The following is a 13,541-nucleotide window of genomic DNA, read 5'->3' as shown; positions in this document are numbered from 1 at the left end:
CATCTTTAAGGGGGAAATAATAATAATACTTACCTTATATGGTGCTGATAAAGGTCAAACACACACACAGAGATGTACAAACAGACACACATGAAAAAAAACTATACTTTTTTGATAATATTTTACAAATTACTTTTTAAAAAAGCCAATAACTGCACTTTTATAAATTCAAACAGAATTTATTAAAAGTAAACAGGGTCTGTTGTTATGGTTCCATGATTTAAGAAAATGGTGTTGAACTGGGTAACTATCTAATTAGTTGGTAACTTCTAATGTCATATTAAACAACAGGAATGTTATTAGGTGATCTCTAAAATACTTTCTGTAATTACAGCTTGTAACTGGCATGTCCTTATTTATGGAGGAGAGCACTGAGAAGTGCTAAGGTAGCTTTTTAGGCAGGCCCATCTCTCTCCTGATCAGGAAATAATACTTGAGATAGGTGAAGATCCAAAAATTCTCAGGAAAGCCCTGTACATGGCAGGATGCATCATATAAGACTTTGAAATGTCACTATGAAAAGTGACAAGTCCTTGCCATCCAAAGTCACCCATGAAGGCAGGTGCTGTAGCTTAGTGTTAGATCCCTTACCTAGAATATCTGAGGCCATGAGGTCAATACTCAGCCCTGAGGAAAAATCCCCTCTGGACAAACAGGAAAAGCATGTTTACAATGTCTGAGCCTAGAGTAAACTCTGTTTCACTCATAAAGTACTTGGGACTTTTGAGGAAGAAGATTAATACTTTTTTAAAAAGATATGCAGCTATTATGTAATTTAAAAAAAGGATATAACTGTTTTGCTTGGAATTTTCCCAAGAGTAATTCACCATTTTAGAAATATCATGTCATTTTTATGACCTACCACACCTATATATCTGTTGGTCTGCTGTTATAGTCATGGGATCCACATTAAAGCTACATGTAGATACAAGCTTCTAACGTCTTTATTTTGGCATTCATTGTAGTCAAGTCTGAGCACTGCAATATAGTATTTAATGATAAATTACTTTGCTTTTAATTACCCTATAGCTTATAACTAAGGCATTATATTATTTTTAAAGAAATCATTTGTGTACATAAAACATGTTATTCATGTGTACCAGGTCAGAACAGGTCAGGATAATAAAGAAAGATTACAAAATATTTGCTGTTAAATGAGAACGTTGGACCTGAAAGAATTGAGCAATATACGTAATGGCATTACATGACATGAACACTGTAACAATGAGTGGAAAAAGTAAATTTCACAGTATAAGCTATGGTTCATTCTCACACACACACAGAGATGCATAAACAGACACACAACAAAACCAAAAAAAAAAAAACACACAAAAAAACCCCACTCCATTGATAGTATTTTACAGACTATAAAAAAGAGAGAGCTAGTAATTCCACTAAAGAGCCCTCTTCTCTGTTCTCCTGCAGTATTTTAATTCATGTTCCTCACTTCAAGCACAGACTGATGGCAGTGTAGTGTTTGGATTTCCAGGAGTCAGATGGAAAACGAAATTTATGTTCTAATCCTGGCCAACTCATTTATCCTGCCCCCACCAGTTTTCTTTCTTTCTTTTAAATTATTTGATTTTCTTTTTGCTACCACGTGCACTTTATTGAATCCACTGTGGACAGATATGTGAAGGTAACATTTGCATACGCATAGGATAAAGGGTGAAGGCTTCAACCTAGTGGGAGGGCCAGATGTGGATCGTGGAACACAGGGCAGCTAGAATCCAGAATGTGGCATCCTTTGTGAAAACGATGGAAAGACTATCACAGAGGTGTTAGAGAAAATAATGATGCAGATAATGACCATAAGGATGCTGAAGATCAGGGAGCTGATATTCAGGCACTTGGCAGTGGAGGCGTAGGCCTGGGCTCCAATCACATTGCCCACCACCGTCTTTCTGTCCCTGGACTCCACAGAGTAGGCATAGGCAATGAAGCCCAGGCAGCAGGCATTGAAGAAGAGTGTATTGAACAGGGACCAGACCACATGGTCAGGCACAGACACCTCTCTGGGCATGTTGATTACGGTAGTCCTCACAGCAGCTGAGTTGTTGGGTTCCCCCAGCTCAGTCAGCCCATACTCCTCTTTGATTGTCTCATAGCTTGGAGGAAGTCCGGCATTGGTGGGCAAGAAGGCTTTAGAATTGTGGCCCATGGTATTGACTCTGGAGCAACTGCCCTGTCTGGAGGATGGCTGCTGCTACCCTGGTCTATTTGATTTTCATATATGATATATATGATGAATTTTACTACTTTCCACCTTCCATTATTACCTTCTCTCATCTCTCTCCTCCCACTGAAACACTTCTTCCCAAGCCCCTCTCCTGGTTTCATGCCTTGATGTGTGTGTGTGTGTGTGTGTGTGTGTGTGTGTGTGTGTGTATTTATCTATATGAGTGAGAGAGAGCACCACTGAGTTTAGCTAGAGTTGCTAGCATGAGCAGTGTGTGTGTGTGGTCACTTACTGAAGAATGGATAAACTTTTCAGAGGCTGCACCATTGAAGAAAGTGACTCACACCGTGGTCCCACCCTTCTACAGCCTTACCCTACCACCCCACCCGGCAACCATTAGCTTCTAGTAGTCCCCCAGTGTGAAAAACCAGAGACTTATCCTGGAGATTAGTTACTTTAGAATCACTGTGACTTGACCACATAAACAAGGGAGAAAAGATTTATTTTGGTTTGTGCTTTCTGAAAGATTTCAGTCCATTTATAGTAGAAGAGACAAAGAAGCTCAGGTCATGGTGATGGAGGCATGGGTTCACATCATGGTATATCAGGAGGTAGAGGTCCTAGATCTGAACAAGTATAACCTTCAAAAGACTCACCCCCTATTGGCCTAATTCTCTCAGCTGGGGTTCACCTTCTAATGACTCAGCAGTCTTCAAAATTGTGCTGTGCTACAAGATGGGGACACACTGCTCAAAACATGGGCTTGTAGGTGACATTCCTGATTCATACTATTACAATAACATGTGACTCTAAAGGGCTACCCAGTTGGGAGGGGAGGTGGGGAAGAACTGGGAGGAGGAGGAGGAGAAGGAAGAAGAGGAGGAGGAGGAGGAGGAAGAGGAGAGTAAACCATAATCAGGACATATTGTATGAAAATCTATTTTTAATAAAGGAAAAAATCTATAAATAAACTTATAACCATCCTAAGTAAGCAAGTAAACTACAACAAAACAAAGACAAAAATCAAACCAAAAACCATTGCTGAGTGTAAGTTTACATTGTGCTTCCTAGCAATGTGCCAATAAGCATCAGTATGACAGGACATAAGGGTGTTAATAGTTATCTATGTTCAGTATGCATGCTAACTACTTTTCTAGTTGCTGTTGTTAAATACCTAACCAGAAAAAGCAACTTGAGGAAGGAAGAAGGGAATATTTTGGCTCACAGTTTGAGAGTTCTTGAGGAGTTGGGGGGAAGGCACTGCAGAAACTCACAGCTAAGCAAACCACTGAGGAAGAAAAAAAGGAATGTGGCTGTTTGATTGGCTTTCCCCTTCTCATTTTATTCAGTCCAGGATCCCAGCCTATGAAGTAATGCTTACCATACTCAGGTTATGTCTTCCATAGATCAAAGACACTCCTAGATGCGTGTTACATAGGTCAATCAGGATTCAGTCTCGATGACAATGGAAATTATCCAGGACAATATATTAGGGGAAAACACCAGGATAAACAAAACAAAGTATGTTGTTTTAGTAAAACTTAACTAAAACACTGTGTGTGTGTGTGTGTGTGTGTGTGTGTGTGTGTGTGTGTGTAGTTCTTAGGACCAAACCTAGGGCCTCATATGTTTTGGGCAAATACTGTGTCACTAAGCTAAAGTCATAGACCCAAGACTTCTTAATATTATTTAACTGGAGTAGTATCGGTTTTGGAGAGTAAAACAATGCAGTTGATAGCATGTCGGGATTATTTTTGCACATAATCTCCCCTCTCCCTACACACTGAGAATGTCTGGGAAAATGATGGCTAGCACAGCAGGTGTGGGAGCTGACTAATTAAGGTAATGTGGGGTATTTCAGAAGTTTTTGTCTTCAAATGACAGTTCCCACTGTTTTTCTTTTTCCAGGCAATGTAACATGCAAAGGGGAAAGGGTTTTGTGTAGTGATTCTCCTAACTTACATCATATGAAGATATTCAGACTTGTAACTTCATCTTGATAAAAAGGAGGAACCGAAAAGGTCAACCAGAGAACACAAATTAGAATGTGTGAGGAGCATGAGTCATTTTAGAACTAAAGTAAAATACAGGCTCCCTCTTCATAGCAAAAAATCAGCTACCTTGAATAAAAGTGAGAAACACGTGTGCTTGGTTCATTCAGTTCAAATGCTGAGCTTTGGAACCACAAATGTAGCTATAGAAAGAATGTGTTAGTACATATGGAAGAGTAGCAACAAGGCACTGGAAAATTTGTGATAGGGGCTGGAGAGATGACTCAGCGATTAGAAGCACGGACTGCTCTTCCAGAGGCCCTGGGTTCAATTCCCAGCAACCACATTGTGGCTCACAACCATCTGGAGTGGGATCTGATGCCCTCTTCTGGTGTGTCTGAAGACAGCTACAGTGTACTTGTATACATAAAATAAATAAAGAAATCTTATGAAAGAAACTTTGTGATATTAGAAATATTGTTCTTTCCTGGATCTTTTGGGGGAATAGGCCAGCAATCGAGACAGGCTAAACAAAGAAGTGGAATACAGCTCTGAAAGAACACAATGACAAGATTATCCATACACAGGAAGAGCATAGTCCTTTGATTAAGATCACTGTAAAGTCAGCCGTTGGAAGGTTTCCTGATTCATTTGACCCGAGTGTATTAGCACTTGGTTCTGTCATCCCTCCTCTCCTTTCTCTGGTCCTCCCACCACTTCCTTCTTTGCTGCTGGTAGGGATTGAACCCAGGACTTTGACTTTGCTTAACTTATGTTAATCATATGGCCTACCAATAAGTTGTCACCACCCAGGTCAAGACTTCTTTCATAACACATAAAGTTCCTGAGGGCAAACCAATACTGAATCCTATACTTTACCCTTACATGCATAAGTCACTGAGGTTGATTTCTGGGGGTGGGAGTGGAGCATCACCATTCGATCTAGGATTAAGTTTATTTAGTGTGCTAAACCAGATTCTGTACTATTTAATTGGATAAACATGAAGTACAGAACACACCTATGATGTATTATAACAAAAAATGTTTCATTTTAATCCAGTTAAACCTTAACTATAACATATTGTTTCCAGAAAACAGAGGAGACAATGGATCAAAACTAATGCCAATGTTTGTCTAAATAATCAGCCAAACCAGAAGTTCAGCGTTGTTTGGTATATTACTTCAATTGGCATGACTGGTTCCTTCAATAAGTCAGGATTATAAAACAGGGACTTTCAGATAAAGTCAGACTTAAGAGCCATATTAACAAGATGCACTATGGGATCCTAGATTGGAGAAGGGTTGGGAAACGAAGCTTTGGAGACCATTTGTATATCTGAAGGAAGCACCGCTCATCATGTAGATAAGGCTCACCATTGTTTCTCCTTCCTGCAGCTGTCTCTTGACAAACTCTGCTTTTCCATCTTCTTATACATGACAGGATAGATCAGCTAAGCTATCCTATTCTCATAGGAAGGATCCCCTACAGAGCCCTCAGCATAGCGATGTAGCTAGTTCAGCCTTCTCCTCACAGAAAGGGAAATGCTGTTACTCTGAAAGTGGGTGTTTCTGTTTCAGATGAAGAGAAGCAATTTCCCCAAGATCATATAATAAGTAGCAGAGCTGAAAAATTGGTATTTGGCTATATCCTTTTCTACAGTCATTGGGTTTCACTACACCTAGTTTACATGTCAGAGTACCGTTCCTCTGTGCTGTGGGCTTTCCAATAGGGATGAGGATATGCAGGGTTGTGAGAGCATCAAGAAGGCTGTAGGAATCCCTAGGGACAGATGATTGAAATAACTCTTTTGAGACGGTACAAATGGAAGGTCAAATAATGGAAGCGTAGAACAATGCCAACAGTGTCAACAACAACAACAAAAGACTGGGAAAGCCGGGGTATGTGTAACAAGCTTGGAGAAGACCTAGGGAGAGTGACAGAGACACGTGCTGAGTTTACAAATGTGGAAATCCAGGTTATAAGCATCCTTGAAAGGCAGTGGGGCACCCTGTACTATTTACAGGTTAGGTAACAGATTTATGAGCATAAAATCCACATGTTCCTAAAAGTCCAATGGTATCTGGAACAAGAAAAGGTTCTTACTCTTAAGATGAAACGGTTTTTCTTTTTTTTTCAATTTACGGAGTAAGGGAATCCATCTATTTGACATCCCAGAATTTCAATATAGATGTTCTTGAGGATACCCAAAACAAACTCTACTGACCTTTCAGCGAGATCAAGAAACAAAGGAGAAAAGGGAGTAACTAATTATGAGCGCCTGAAAACAGACTATGAATGTTTTCTTGAAAAGGCCTTACTTTCATTTAGATGAGCTTATGCTAAATAGTATAAATAGTCTAAATAGTGTGCTTGCTTTGCTAGCATTAAAAGTTTCGGTTATGGGGCTGGAGAGGTGGCTCAGCAGTTAAGGGCATGGACTGCTCTTCCAGAGGTCCTGAGTTCGATTCCCAGCAACCACATGGTGGCTCACAACCATCTGGAATAGGATCTGATAACTTCTTGTGATGTGTCTGAAGACAGCTACAGTGTACTTATATATAAAATAAATCTTAAAAAAAAGTTTTGGTTATAAAATCGGATATGCCATCTTCATTCTATTTCTCCGGACCCTGAGCCATTCAGCGTTGTAGTGTGACAGATCCTGCCTATGCTGCCTGGAGGTTTACTTACGTGCTTACCAGAAACAGTTTCTCAGCTCACTTTTCAGGTATTTAATGACCTTTCATTAAGTTTATGGCTAATGAAATCTAAGCAAATATTTTAGGCAGACCTTTCAGGAAACTGCTTACAGGGGAAAAAAAACTTTTGCATTGTCAAGAAAATAAATTCCATAGTTAGAATTCCAACCTCCATAGCATCTTTTCCTGTCTTTGAGCAGAAGAAGGCCCCATCCTAGTATATGAGTTAGAAGTTCTTCCTCTGAAGTACAAGCAACCCTTTAGTCGATGGAATTCTTCTCCCATCCTAAGCATAAATTGTCATAAATTGCATAATTATGTGTGGTGGGCCCTGACAGAAGTACTAGCCTACGAAACAGCAGAGGAAGTCACACTTTAAAGATAACATGGTCCTATTATTCAGAACTGTCCTGGAATTGGCCATTAGCAGACCTTTTAATGTGAGAGCGAGAGAAAAAAGTTATTTCTGATTTATTTTACTATCAGATAATTCCTAGTAAATGAAGACAGCATGGGCTAGATGTGGTACCACATCTGTAACTGGCGGTTGGAAGACCGAGGCAGGAGGATCCTGAGTTTGTGGCTAGCCTGGGCTGATCTACATAGTGAGTCCCAGAGCAGCCCAAGCTACATAGTGAGACCTTGTCTTGAAAAATAAGAAACAAACCAAAGATACTGATGGTATGATTGGAGGAGGGCTACCACTGATCAAACATTCATAGATAAGGAATTTCAGATTTTATTATCTGCTAGGGATAGAGCTCACAGTAAGGGATGCCAGGCAAATATGTACACTCCTAATTAAAGGATACTGTTCCCTGGTTGTTCATCTACATATTATATAGAGATAGTTGGCCAAATGGCAAATGGGAACTGTGCTTTGATAGATCATATATACAGAGAGCCTCTTAATTTATTGTTATAAATGGGCTGTCTGCTTTGTTTATAGACTATGATTCAATCCATGGTGGTGATGACAATGGTAGTGCCTTATTGTGCCTCTGTTTGGTGACTTCCCAATGTATTTTGCAGCAGTTAATCTTCTTGGGACCTTCTTGAAGAAGTTAGGTCAGAGCTTCCTTCTGGCCCCACACTCCCAGTAAAAAGATTAAGACTCAAAGTATATTTACAAATACCTTGCCCATATAGCTAGGCTCTACTCTGATTAGATTATAGCTTAGTTAACCCATTTATTTTAACCTACATTCTGCCATGTGGCTTGTTACCTGTGCTTGGGTATTGTGAGTCTGCCTCCTCACATCTTCCTGAGTGGTTCTTCCTGTGTCTGGCTCTATCCCAGAATTCTCTCTGCCTCCCAGATGTCCCACCTTCTATTTCTTGCTAAGCCATAAGCCATAGGCTTTTTAATTGACAGGTGATACATCCATACAATGCACAAGATATTCTTTCTATACATTCTCTCTATAAAAAAACCCATAATGATCAATTTAACTATACTTTCTATACCAGACTTGGGCATGATTGCTGCCCTGTGTCTGCTCCCTGCTTGGAGTAGGAAATATCTTGAGGAAATATCTTCCTCAAGAGAAGGAGCACCATAGAGAATGGAAATTACTGGGAAAACAGATAGCAATATAGACGACAGATATAAGGAGCAGTCTAGCTTACTAGTTTAGTTTTTTAATTAATTTGTTTTAGACAGAGTTTAACTATGTAGCCCCAACTGGCCTGGAGCTCACAGAGATACATTTGTCTCTGAGTTCTGTGATTAAAGGGTGCATCATCATGCCCAGCTAGCTAGTCTAGGTCTCATGTGCTTGCTTGCATGTGCTATAGTATAGGTGCTGAAGCAAGGCTTTGAAAATCCTATAAAGACCTGCAGGGTACAGTAATCGATTTTATTGATTGGAGGTGTCACATGTCAGCCACCTCCCAGTCTGATAAACTGAGGCATGAGATGTTTATTTTGTTAGTAATGATGGTCCAGCTAGGAGATTTGTGGACAATAAGGAAGTACTAGAAGGAGTGGTAATGCTATTGATGGGATTGAGGAGCAGGATCTAGATACAAAGTAATCCAGGGCTTGAAATAGATAGTTCATAAAGAAAACGGACAAGGACTATGAAGGACTCTGCTTACTGTTTTATGGTGGGTAACGTATCATATGATACAATAATAACATGTGAAACATATTCATCTATCAAGAGTTGTAGTTTGAACGTGAAATGTCCCTTAGGCTCATGTGTTTGAATACTTGGTGCCCTGCTGGTGGTGCCATTTGAGAAGGTCGTGGGACCTTTAAGGGGTGGAGCTTCGCTGGAGGAAGTGGATCACTGTGGGAAGCTCAGGCCTATTCCCTTCACTTCCTGCTTCCTGGCTGTGGATGCTTTGTGACTGACTGCTTCCTGCTCCTGCTGCCGTCATGGATTGTATCCCCTTGAACTGTAAGCCAGAATACACTCCTCCTCCTCCTTTAATTGCTGCTTGTCAGATATTTTGTCAAAGCAACAAGCAAAGTAACTAACACACCAAGACAGTTGTTTAATTTTTGGTGAAATCCACAGCCAATCTGGAGACAGGAACAAGGGCAAGGGCAATGGAAAGAGTGGATAGGCCAGGAGAAGAAGCATTAAGTCACCCATCTTGGATGTACGTACCCATGGCAGTTGGCACCTTCAAGTAATAAAATAAGAAGCATCTCAGTATGGTGCATGGTTGTAATCTGAATCCTTGGGAGGGTGGGGTAGGAGAATTGCCACAAGTTCCAGGTTAGCCTGAGCTGCACAGAAGGCCACCATGCACCATAATGTGAGACCTTGGCTCACAAACAAGCAAGCAAACAACAACAAACCCCAGTGACTTGAAGAATAGCTTGGTTGGCAGAGTGCTTGCTTAGCATGCACCAAGTCCTTGCTTGGTTTGACTATGTGGTTAGCACCACATAAAATCAGGCCTGAGAGTCCAGTCCTGTAATCAATGCATTGGGAAGCAGGATGATCAGAAGCTCAAGCTCATCTTTACTACATTGTAAGTTCAAGGCCAGCCTGGGGTCACTAGATTCTATTTCAAAACAACCACCCAGAACCCATGTTAAGAGTGTCAGTATGTGAGGATGAACTGGAGGAGTTAGAGAAAGGGGAAACCATAACCAGGATATATTGTATTGGTAAAGAACTCTATTTTTAATGAAAGAAAAAGTATGTCAGCTGTGGTAGTGCATTTTTGTTATCCCAGCACTTGAGAGGGGTAGATAGGTGTATCTCTTGGGCTTGCTTGTCTGTTAGCTTAGCCTACTTGGTGAGGTACAGTTCAAAAAAAATCCAACCAACTAACCAACCAAACAACTAGCCAACCAACCAACCAACCAACCAACCAACCAACCAACCACTAACAAGAAAATCCCTAGAAGCCAAACCTTCAAAAGCAATCAAACAAATTAGGTGCATAACTATTGAGGAATGACTGACCCCTGATCCTGGGGTTGTACTTTAACTTCCAAATACACATATGTAGGTGCACCACAGACACGTGCAAGTTGATACTTGCAGGAAATGAACACATGCAAACAAACATAAAACCCGCAATAAAAACAAAACAACAAAAAATATATAAAAAAAAAATAGAGAAAGGAGAGGGGGCGATATCGAGGACAAGAGCATAGAAAATGTAGTTCAGTGAGATGTAGAATATGTCAGGTCATAGAAATGTAGTTTAGAGGTCCTATAGGGAGACCTGGAAAGTAAAACCAATACAGATGATCTCAATGTGTATCTGTGTACATTTATGTGCCATGTTTGTATATGAGTGGTCACGAGCACATGTGTGATATGTGTGTGGGGGCACCAAAACACTTTAGCTGTTGTTTCTGAGGTTCTAGCCGCGTTGTTTCGTCCTTTTTGCTTGTTTTGTGCTTATTTTTGAGATAGGGTATCTTACTGCCCCAGGAACTCTCCGAGGAGGCTAAGTTGGCTGGCCAGTGAGTCCCAGGGATCTGCCTACCTTCCAGTTACTCCTGGCTCTATGAGGATGTGTCCCCACACTCAGCTCCTTTTTTTGTGGGTTCTGCAGGATCAAACTCGAGCCTTCTTTCTTGCAATTCGAGCACTTTACTGGCTGAACTATTATCAAGGACACTATTTCAGAGTTGAAGTTTTTGGCTCATGTATTTATGGTGCTGGGGATCAAAACTAGGGCCTTGTGTGTGCTACAGAATGATAAGCCAATGAACTACATTCCAGACCAAATTATAGTTGTTCATATTCATGAGATGGGATAAAATGTATTGAACGATCTTACTAATATTTTTTAAGATTTATTTTTATTTATTTATGTGTTTGGTTCTGTGTATGCTTGCCATGTGTGTGTAGGTACCCTTGGGGGCCAGAAGAGGGTGTTGAATCTCCTGGAGCTTGAGTGACAGGCATTTGTGAGATGCCTGATGTGGGTGGCAGGAACAAGTGTAGGCAGGGCTCTTAATGACTGAGCCCTGTGTCTGCAGCTCCAAGTTACCTCTTTAAAAGGATAAGCTTTCCTTCAACCCATTGATGTATAGTTGTACTTATTTACAGAATATATTTCTCTAAATGTGTACATTGTTGAAATGATCAATTCTAGAAAGTTAGTGTATCCATCGAGATAAAGATGAGTAGTCATCAAGGAGATAAAACTGGTGCCCAGGGAAGTCAGGAGAGGATGTTAGATCTCCTAGAACTGAAGTTAGGGATGGCTGTGAGCCCCCATGTAGGTGCTGGGTATCAAACAGAGCCTCTGAAAGAACAGCCACTTAGCCACTTAGCTCTTAACCACTGGGCTATCTCTAAAGCACACCTCCCCACCTCCACCCTATTGGGGTATATAAACATCCACATTCTTTATTCTAAATGTTCTAATTACCCCTCCCCTGTCTTCAATGACTGGGAAACATTTACTACTTAAAACTTAAGACACCAGCAGTGAACATTGACCCTGTAAATCTGAGCCTCAAGACCAGCAAGCCTCATCATTTGTCAGTACTCTTTCTATCTGCAGCTGCTCTCTGTCTTCCTGTTATTAGGCAGTAGATGGTGGGGAGTATCAGATGGCTGAGGTAAAAAAACCACCAACGATTTCCATCTGTCCTTCTAGGCATTGTTCATCTGATTTGTGTCACCTTTCATTTTTGGCTCCTTCTCTGAGAACTTCCTGTTTATGTGTCAGCTTCCTCTGCAAGCACTGTGCAGTCCACAGGCATGAGGACTGTAGCGGTTTGACTGTCTTTCCTGTGCTGGGAAAGAACACAACACACCTGGTATGTATGTGTGCTTACTGTGCAGGAGCTAGAAAGCTACCTACAGGCATTTGGAGACATGTGAGACATGTAAGTATCACATTTATCTGACTTAAATTCTGAAGTCTTTATTTTCCCCCTTTGCAACATTTGCTAGTCTTTCTATTTTGGGAGTTATGTGTCAAGAAATTTACTTAGTCAGGTGCTATGCAGGCAGGTTCACTATCCTGGCCTCCTGGGGTAACTTGTTGGCTTTGTTGTTTACAAGGCCAAAGATTACTAATTACTATTAGTATCTTATCAGGTTGGACTAAACCAGTTGGGATTGAATAGACTTCTTGCATGATTAAGGCCATCTTAACACCTCTTACATAAAGTGTTGCTGTGTGTGTGTGTGTGTGTGTGTGTGTGTGTATGGGGGGGTGGGAAGGAGGATTGGGGGAGAGGTTGCTAGCAGGAAATAGAAACTGAACCAGGATGGAAAAAAGGTAGCTGGTAGGTTTTTTTTTTTTTTTTTTTTTTTTACCCAGAGGGGCTTTTTCACTCATTCACACTTCCTGGTAACAAGAAGAAAGTGCAGTTCTGTTCTCCATAAATAATTTGCATTTATAATTGCACCCCCTTCCTCTCAAGAGATAAAGGCTTTAAACATTCAATAACAAGGCCTGAGATAAAGGCAACCAACACGGTGCCTTAAGAGTGCTGAAAACAACATATATTTGAGGATAAAACATATTGAACGGTGTAATCGACTCTGGACCGGCGTCGGTAAATACCCAGCACAAAGCCATGCGCCGGGAGAGACCGAAAAGTGCAAAATCCAAGGCACATGCAATTTGCTTCTAGCTCTGTTGGTGGAAGAAGCTTCAGGTGGCACAAGTAAAATCCTCCGGACCTAAAATAGAAAGCTCCATTCACACGGTAACCAATAATATTTCCAGTTTACACTTAAATGTTTTCACTCCGTAACGGTCGCAAACTGCCAAATACAATTTTATCGCGAGAGAGGAGAATTAAAAATAGGACGGGGTTATCGCAGAGCGTCATAGGCTTTTAAACCCACCTCCCGCCACGCAACTTACACATGCTGTTTTTAAAAAAAAAAAAAGAAGTCAAGAAACCCACTGAGGGTGTCAGAAAACATTTCCTTGGGTCGTTCCACCTCACCTGAGGTCTCCTTAATAAACCACCCAGAATGCCCTGAGCTCTGCTGTGGGCCTGCGTGGGCCAGGGTCAGGAAACAGTGCAAGCATCCGCGTGTCCCTTCCCCATCCCCAGCATCAGCACCTAGGTTCTGCTAATCGTACGAGTCTTCTCGGCTTCTACCCTCCACTCAATCTAATAAAGCAGAATTTTTTTTTTTTTTTTCAAAACACCAGCGAGGGCGAGGGTAGGAAGCGAGCCAGGCGCTTGGCCGCCCCGCGCGCACGCGCACCTCCCGAAG

At 41.1% G+C, this 13,541-nt stretch overlaps 1 protein-coding gene and 1 pseudogene across 1 annotated transcript in view; one reads left to right on the top strand and one right to left on the bottom strand.

The window, feature by feature from the left end:
- Positions 1–1,723: 1,723 nt before the first annotated feature.
- On the bottom strand, positions 1,724–2,161 carry LOC110295413 (interferon-induced transmembrane protein 2 pseudogene; annotated as a pseudogene).
- Positions 2,162–12,103: 9,942 nt separating this feature from the next.
- The window catches only part of Cnot6l (CCR4-NOT transcription complex subunit 6 like), an 87,383-nt gene continuing 85,945 nt past the window's right edge, over positions 12,104–13,541 (top strand). The window contains exon 1 of the mRNA XM_029476935.2: positions 12,104–12,187. The gene's annotated coding sequence lies outside the window, so the exon portion shown is untranslated. The remainder of the gene's footprint in view (positions 12,188–13,541) is intronic.

Source organism: Mus caroli, unplaced genomic scaffold (genome assembly GCF_978045245.1).
Source record: "Mus caroli unplaced genomic scaffold, Mus_caroli_1 scaffold_4, whole genome shotgun sequence".
Classification (NCBI taxonomy): domain Eukaryota; kingdom Metazoa; phylum Chordata; class Mammalia; order Rodentia; family Muridae; genus Mus; species Mus caroli.
This window is presented reverse-complemented; position numbering and strand designations above follow the sequence as displayed.